Here is a 9577-nt window from a genome sequence, read left to right on the forward strand (position 1 = left end):
CGGGACCTTTCAAAACCGAGAATTCCCCTAATCCTGAGGGCCCCCCAAATTTGGGATCCCAAAACCGGGACCCCCCCCATATTCCCCCAAAAGCCCCAAAAGCGGGACCCTCCTGTCCCAGAGCACCCCAAAACCGGAACGCCCCCCAAAACCGGGATTCCTTCTGTCCTGGGACACCCCAAAATGGGGACACCCCAAAACCGCGACACCCCAAAATCGAGACCCGCCCAAATTCGGGACACCCCCAAAACCGAGACACCCCAAAACCGGGATCCTCCAACAGGGACACCCCAAAATCGGGGACACCCCAAAATCGGGACCCCTCCTCTCCTGGGACACCCCAAAACCGCGACACCCCAAAATCGAGACCCGCCCAAATTCGGGACACCCCAAAACCGGGACACCCCAAAACCGAGACACCCCAAAACCGGGATCCTCCTGTCCTGGGACACCCCAAAACCGGGACAGCCCCAAATCGGATACCCCAAAATTGGGACATCTCAAAGTTGGATACCCCAAAACCGGGACACCCCAAAACCGGGACAACCCAAAACCGGGATCTCCCCAAAACCGGGACCTCCCCAAAATCGGGGACCCGCCTGTCCCGGGACCCGCCCAAAACCGGGACATCCCAAAACCGAGACCCGCCCAAAACCGGGACATCCCAAAACCGAGACCCGCCCAAAACCGGGATCACCCCAAAACCGGGACCCGCCCAACATCTGGATCCTCCAATCCGGGACACCCCAAAACCGGGACACCCCAAACCGGGATCACCCCAAAACCGGGATCACCCCAAAACCGGGACCCTCCTGACTCGGGGACACCCCAAAACCGGAACAGCCACCCCCCTAAAACAGGGACACCCCCAAAACCGGGACAACCCAAAACCGGGACCCGCCCAAACCCGGGACCTCCCAAAACCGGGATTCTTCAAACCGGGACCCGCCCCAACATCTGGATCCTCCAATCCGGGGACACCCCAAAACCGGGACCCTCCTATCTCGGGACACCCCAAATCCGGACACCCCAAAACCGGGACCTCCCCAAAACCGGGACCCTCCTATCTCGGGACACCCCAAATCCGGACACCCCAAAACCGGGACCTCCCCAAAACCGGGACCCTCCTATCTCGGGACACCCCCAAATCCGGACACCCCAAAACCGGGACCTCCCCAAAAACCGGGGACCCTCCTATCTCGGGACACCCCAAATCCGGACACCCCAAAACCGGGACCTCCCCAAAAATCGGGACCCGCCTGTCCTGGGACCCACCCAAAACCCGGGACACCCCCAAAACCGAGACCCGCCCAAAACCGGGGACCCTCCTGTCTCGGGACACCCCAAATCAAGACCTCCCCAAAACCGGGACCTCCCCAAAACCGGGACACTCCTGACCCGGGACACCCCAAAAACCGGAACAGCCCCCCCCCCCTAAAACCGGGACACCCTAAAACTGGGACATCCCAAAATCGAGACCCCGCCCAAAACCGGGACACCCCACAATCAGATACCCCCAAAATCGGGACATCCCAAAATCGAGGACCCGCCTAAAATCGGGCCCCTCCTGTCCTGGGACACCCCAAACCGGGACACCCCCAAAACCATCACACCCCAAAACCGGGACCCTCCTGCCCCGGGACACCCCAAAACCGTCACACCCCCAAACCCGGGACCCACCCAAAACCGGGACCCACCCAAAACCGGAATACCCCAAATCTGGGACCACCCCAAAACCGGGGACACCCTAAAACCGGGGCACCCCCAAAACCGGGACATCCCAAAACCGGGGACAACCCAAAACCGGGACAACCCAAAACCGGGACCTCCCCAAAATCGGGACCCGCCTGTCCTGGGACCCGCCCAAAACCGGGGACATCCCAAAACCGAGACCCGCCCAAAACCGGGGACACCCCAAAACCGGGACACCCCAAAACCGAGACCCCCCAAAACCGGGACACCCCACAATCAGATACCCCCAAAATCGGGGACATCCCAAAATAGAGACCCCGCCCCAAACTGGAATACCCTAAAACTGGGATCCTCCTGTCCGGGACACCCCAAACCGGGACACCCCGAAATCGGGACCCTCCTGAGCCGGGACACCCCAAAATCGAGACCCGCCCAAAACCAGGACCTTCCAAAATCGGATACCCCAAAAATTGGGATATCCCAAAATCGAGACCCGCCCAAAATCGCACGCCCCAAAACCGGGACCTCCCCAAAAACGGGGACACCCCAAAACCGGGATTCTCCTGTCCCGGGACACCCCAAACCGGGACACCCCAAAACCGGGACACCCCAAAACCGGGACCCACCCAAAACCGAGCCCCTCCTGTCCCGGGACACCCCAAAATCGGGATTCTCCTGTCCCGGGACACCCCAAAACCGGGACCCACCCAAAACCGGGATCCTTCTGTCCCCGGGACGTCCTAAAATCGAGACCCTCCCAAAACAGGGACCCCACCCAAAATCGGGATTCTCCTGTCCCGGGACATCCCAAAACCGGGGACAACCCCAAAATCGACACCCGCCCAAAACCGGAATACCCCAAAACTGGGGACCCTCCTGTCCCGGGACACCTCAAACCGGGACACCCTAAAACCATCACACCCCCAAAATCGGGGACCCGCCCAAAACCGGGACCTCCCAAAACCGGGATTCTTCAAACCGGGGACCCGCCCAACATCTGGATCCTCCAATCCGGGATCCCCAAAAACCGGGGACACACCCCGAAACCGGGATCTCCCAAAACAGGGACAGCCCAAAACCGGGATTCTCCTGTCCCGGGACACCCCAAAACCAGGACACCCCAAAACCGGAACCCGCCCAAAACCGTGACCCTCCTGTCTCGGGATACCTCAAATAGGGACGTCCCAAAACCGGGACACCCCAACACCAGGGACACCCCAAAAACCGGGACCCTCCTGTCCCGGGACACCCCAAAACCGGGACATCCCAAACCCGGGACCCGCCCAAAACCGGAATACCCCAAAACTGGGATCCTCCTGTCCCGGGACACCCCAAACCGGGGACACCCCAAAACCGTCACACCCCAAAACCGGGACCCACCCAAAACCGAGCCCCTCCTGTCTCGGGACCCGCCCCAAAATCGGGATTCTCCTCTCCCGGGACACCCCAAAACCGGGATCACCCCAAAATAGAGGACCCGCCCAAAACCGGAATACCCCAAAACTGGGATCCTCCAATCCGGGACACCCCAAACCAGGATACCCCCAAAACCGGGGACACCCCAAAATCGGGACCCGCCCAAAACCGGGACCTCCCAAAACCGGGATTCTTCAAACCGGGACCCGCCCAAACATCTGGATCCTCCAATCCGGGACACCCCAAAACCGGGACACCCCAAAAACCGGGATCTCCCAAAACAGGGACAGCCCAAAACCGGGATTCTCCTGTCCCGGGACACCCCAAAACCAGGACACCCCAAAACCGGAACCCGCCCAAAACCTGTGACCCTCCTGTCTCGGGATACCTCAAATAGGGACGTCCCCAAAACCGGGACACCCCAACACCAGGACACCCCAAAACCGGGACCCTCCTGTCCCGGGACACCCCCAAAACCGGGATTCTCCTGTCCCGGGACACCCCAAAACCGGGACATCCCAAACCCGGGACCCCGCCCAAAACCGGAATACCCCAAAACTGGGATCCTCCTGTCCCGGGACACCCCAAACCGGGACACCCCAAAACCGTCACACACCCCAAAACCGGGACCCACCCAAAACCGAGCCCCTCCTGTCCCGGGACCCGCCCAAAATCGGGATTCTCCTGTCCCGGGACACCCCAAAAACCGGGACCCCTGCCCCCCCCCAAAGTGGGGTCCCCCCTCACTCACCGGGCGGGGCCGGGGTCGCCCCCAGGGCGGCGGGCCGCCAGCAGCAGCGACAGGAACGGGGACAGGAACGGGGACAGGAACGGGGACAGGAACGGGGACAGGGGCGGGGGGGCCCCGCCGAGAGACCCCCCCATGGCCCCGACCCCCCGGGAGGAGGAGGAGGAGGAGGGGAGGAAGGCCCCGGGGTGGAGGAAGAACCCGGGATAACGGAAAGGAGGAGGAGGAGGAGGAGGAGGGCGGGATGGGAGGAAGGTCCCGGGATGACAGGGGAGGAGGAGGAGGAGGAGGGGGCGGGAGGAAGGTCCCGGCGGGGGGGATGAAGGCCCCGGGACAGCCGAGGAGGAGGAAGGTCCCGGGGGTGGAGGAAGGTCCTGGGATAACGGAAAAGCGGAGGAAGGTCCCGGGATGACGGAGGAGGAAAAGTTTTCCCGGGATGACGAAGAGGAGGAGGAGGAGGCGGGGGCGGGATGAAGGCCCCGGGACAGCCCGAGGAGGAGGAGGAGGGAAGGTCCCGGGGTGGAGGAAGGTCCCTGGGATAACGGAAAAGAGGAGGAGGAGGAGGAGGGCGGGATGGGAGGAAGGTCCCGGGATGACGGAGGAGGAAAAGTTTTCCCGGGATGACGAAGAGGAGGAGGAGGGCGGGGGCGGGAGGAAGGTCCCAGGGGGGATGAAGGCTCCGGGACGGCCGAGGAGGAGGAGGGGGATGAAGGTCCCGGGTTAACGGAAAAGAGGAGGAGGAGGAGGAGGGAGGCGGGCGGGATGGGAGGAAGGTCCCGGGATGACGGAGCTGGAAAAAGTTTTCCCGGGATGACGAAGAGGAGGCGGGGGCGGGATGAAGGCCCCGGGGGGGGATGAAGGCCCCGGGACAGCCGAGGAGGAGGAGGAGGAGGAGGAGGAGGGGGCGGGGGATGAAGGGCCTGCCCTTAACGGAGGGGAGGAGGAGGAGGAGGGCGGGGGCGGGAGGAAGGCTCCGGGATGACGGAGTTGGAAAATATTTTCCCGGGATGACGAAGAGGAGGAGGAGGAGGAGGAGGAGGAGGAGGAGGAGGAGGAGGAGGAGGAGGAGGAGGAGGAGGAGGAGGAGGAGGAGGAGGAGGAGGAGGAGGAGGAGGAGGAGGAAGGTCCCGGGAATAACGGGGAAGTTTTTCCCGGGATAACGGAGCGGGAAAAGTTTTTCCCGGGGTGACGAAGAGGGAGGAGGAGGGGGGCGGGAGGAAGGCCCCGGGATGACGGAGTCGGAAAAGATTTTCCCGGGATGACGGAGCAGGAGGAGGAGGAGGAGGAGGGGCTGGGATGAAGGCTCCGGGATGACAGGGGAAGGCGGGGGCGGGGGGGATGAAGGCTCCGGGGTGACGAAGAGAGAGGAGGAGGAGGAGGGGCCGGGATGAAGGCTCCGGGATAGCGGAGGAGGAGGAAGAGGAGGAGGAGGGGGCGGATGAAGGCTCTAGGATGATGAAGAGGAGGAGGAGGAGGGATGAAGGGCTCCAGCATAGCGGAGGAGGAGGAGGAGGAGGAGGAGGAGGAGGAGGAGGAGAGAGGAGGAGGAGGAGGAGGCGGGATGAAGGCTCCGGGATGATGAAGAGGAGGAGGAGGAGGAGGAGGAGGGTGGGGATGGGATGAAGGCCCCCAGGATGAAGAAGAGGAGGAGGAAGGGTCCAAGGGGTGATGAAGAGGAGGAGGATGAAGGTCCTGGGATAGCGGGGGGGGATGAAGGCTCCCGGAAAGCGGAGGGAGGAGGAGGAGGAGAGGAGGGGAGGAAGGTCCCGGGATAATGAGGGAGGAGGAGAATGTTGGGGATGGGATGAAGGCTCCAGGGTGATGATGATGATGGGATGAAGGCTCCGGAGTGATGATGATGATGATGATGATGATGATGATGATGATGATGATGGGATGAAGGCTCCAGGATGAGGGTGATGATGATGGGAATGGGATGAAGGCTCCGAGATGATGATGAAGATGATGATGATGATGACGATGATGATGATGATGATGATGATGAAGATGACGATGATGATGATGAAGATGATGATGATGATGATGATGATGATGATGATGGGATGAAGGCTCCAGGAGGAGGAGGAGGATGATGATGATGATGATGATGATGATGACGATGATGATGATGATGATGATGATGATGATGATGATGATGATGACGGGGATGAAGGCTCCAGGATGATGATGATGAAGATGACAATGATGATGATGATGATGATGGGATGAAGGCTCCAGGATGATGATGATCATGATCATGATGAAGATGATGATGAAGATGATGATGAAGATAGATGATGAAGATGATGAAGATAATGAAGATGATGATGATGACGATGACGATAACGATGATGATGATGACGATGATGATGACGATGACGGGATGAAGGCTCCGGGATTTTCCCGGGGTTTTCCCACCGCGCTCGCAGGGGGGAGGGGCGGGGAGAGGGAGGGACAGGGGGACCCCGAGGGGACACGGGGACACTGCGGAGCCTGGGGACACCCCCGAGGGGACACCGGGGCCTTGGGGACACTCCAGGCCTTGGGGACACTCCAGGCCTTGGGGACACTCCTGGACCTTGGGGACACTCCTGAGGTGGCACCAAAGCCTTGGGGACACTCCTGAGCTTTGGGGACACTCCCGAGGTGACACCGGGGATTTGGGGACACTTCAGGACCTTGGGGACACTCCCGAGGTGACACCAAAGCCTTGGGGGCACTCCCGAGGTGACACCGGGGGCCTTGGGGACACTCCCCATTCTTGGGGACACTCCCAGGCTTTGGGGACAATCCCGAGGTGACACCAAAATCTTGGGGACACTTTGAGGCCTTGGGGGACACTCCTGAGCCTTGGGGACAATCCCGAGGTGACACCGGGGTCTTGGGGACACTCCTGAGCCTTGGGGACAATCCCGAGGTGACACCGAGCCCTGGGGACACTTCCAGACCTTGGGGACACTCTGGGGCCTTGGGGACAATTCTGGGCTTTGGGGACACTCCTGAGGTGACACCAAGCCCTTGGGACACTCCAGGGCCTTGGGGACACTCCCGAGGTTTGGGGACACTCCCAAAGGTGACACCAAGACCTTGGGGACACTCCCGAGGTGACACCAAAGCCTTGGGGACACTCCTGAGTTTTGGGGACACTCCCAAAGGTGACACCGGGGATTTGGGGACACTTCAGGACCTTGGGGACACGCACGGGTCTCAGGGACACTCAGGGACCTTGGGGACACTCCTGAGGTGACACCAAAGCCTTGGGGACACTCAGGGACTTGGGGACACTCCTGAGGTGACACCAAAGCCTTGGGGACACTCTGGGACCTTGGGGACACTCCTGAGGTGACACCAAAGCCTTGGGGACACTCCCAGGCCTTGGGGACAATTGCACACCTTGGGGACACTCCCGAGCTGGCACCAAAGCCTTGGGGACACTCCCGAGGTGACACTGGGGATTTGGGGACACTCCCCATTCTTGGGGACACTCCCAGGCCTTGGGGACAATACTGAGGTGGCACCAAGACCGTGGGGACACTCCAGAGCTTTGGGGACACTCCCGAGGTGACACCGGGGATTTGGGGACACTTCAGGACCTTGGGGACACTCCCGAGGTGACACCAAAGCCTTGGGGACACTCCTGAGGTGACACCGGGGCCTTGGGGACACTCCCCATTCTTGGGGACACTCCCAGGCTTTGGGGACAATCCCGAGGTGACACCGAAGCCTTGGGGACACTCCTGAGTTTTAGGGACACTCCCAAAGGTGACACCAGGGCCTTGGGGACACTTCAGGACCTGGGGGACACACACGGTCTCAGGGACACTCAGGGACCTTGGGGACACTCCTGAGGTGGCACCAAAGCCTTGGGGACACTCCCAGGCCTTGGGGACACTCCTGAGGTGACACCGGGGATTTGGGGACACTCCCAGGCCTTGGGGGACACTCCCGAGGTGACACCAAAGTCTTGGGGACACTCCTGAGCCTTGGGGTCACTCCTGGGCTTTGGGGGACAATCCCAAGATTTGGGGACACTCCTGTACCTGGGGGACACTCCCAAGGTGACACCAAGGCCTTGGGGACACTGCCAGGCCTTGGGGACACTCCCGATGTGGCACCTGAGCTTTGGGGACCATTCCAAACCTTGGGGACACTCCTGAGGTGACACCAAGGCCTTGGGGACACTCCCACTGTGACACCGGGGCCTTGGGGACAATTCTGGGCTTTGGGGACACTCCCGAGGTGACAGCAAAATCTTGGGGACACTTTGAGGCCTTGGGGACACTCCAGGACCTTGGGGACACTCCTGAGCCTTGGGGACACTCCCGAGGTGACACTGGGGATTTGGGGACACTCCCAGGCTTTGGGGACACTCCTGAGTTTTGGGGACACTCCCAAAGGTGACACCGGGGCCTTGGGGACACTTCAGGACCTTGGGGACACACACGGGTCTCAGGGACACTCCAGACCTTGGGGACACTCCTGAGGTGGCACCAAAGCCTTGGGGACACTCCAGACCTTGGGGACACTCCCAAAGTGACATCGGGGTCTTGGGGACACTCCTGAGCTTTGGGGACAATTGCAGACCTTGGGGACACTCCCGAGCTGGCACCAAAGCCTTGGGGGACACTCCTGAGGTGACACCCGGGGATTTGGGGACACTTCAGGCCTTGGGGACACTCCCGAGGTGACACCAAAGCCTTGGGGACACTCCTGAGTTTTGGGGGACACTCCCAAAGGTGACACCAGGGCCTTGGGGACACTTCAGGACCTTGGGGACACGCACGGGTCTCAGGGACACTCAGGGACCTTGGGGACACTCCTGAGGTGACACCAAAGCCTTGGGGACACTCCCAGGCCTTGGGGACACTCCCAAAGTGACACCAAAGCCTTGGGGACACTCCTGAGGTGACACTGGGGATTTGGGGACACTCCCAGGCCTTGGGGACACACTCCCAGTCCTTGGGGACACTCCCGAGGTGACACTGGGGATTTGGGGACACTCCCCATTCTTGGGGGACACTCCCAGACCTTGGGGACAATACTGAGGTGGCACCAAGACCGTGGGGTCACTCCAGAGCTTTGGGGGACACTCCCGAGGTGACACCAAAGTCTTGGGGACACTTTGAGGCCTTGGGGACACTCCTGAGCCTTGGGGACAATCCCGAGGTGACACCAAAGTCTTGGGGACACTCCAGGACCATGGGGACACTCCTGAGGTGACACCGAGCCCTGGGGACACTTCCAGACCTTGGGGACACTCTGGGGCCTTGGGGACAATTCTGGGCTTTGGGGACACTCCTGAGGTGACGCTGCGCCCTTGGGGACACTCCGGGGCCTTGGGGACACTCCCGAGGTTTGGGGGACACTCCCAAAGGTGACACCAAGACCTTGGGGACACTCCCGAGGTGACACCAAAGCCTTGGGGACACTCCAGGACCTTGGGGACACTCCGGGGCCTTGGGGACACTCCCGAGGTTTGGGGACACTCCCAAAGGTGACACCAAGACCTTGGGGACACTCCCGAGGTGACACCAAAGCCTTGGGGACACTCCGGGGCCTTGGGGACACTCCTGAGGTGACACCGAGACTCTGGGGACACTCCCGAGCTTTGGGGACAATACTGAGGTGACACTGGGGATTTGGGGACACTCCCCATTCTTGGGGACACTCCAGCACCTTGGGGACACTTCCAGACCTTGGGGACACTCCTGAGGTGACACC

This window comes from Passer domesticus, unplaced genomic scaffold, assembly GCF_036417665.1.
Source record: "Passer domesticus isolate bPasDom1 unplaced genomic scaffold, bPasDom1.hap1 HAP1_SCAFFOLD_260, whole genome shotgun sequence".
NCBI classification, from domain to species: Eukaryota; Metazoa; Chordata; class Aves; order Passeriformes; family Passeridae; genus Passer; species Passer domesticus.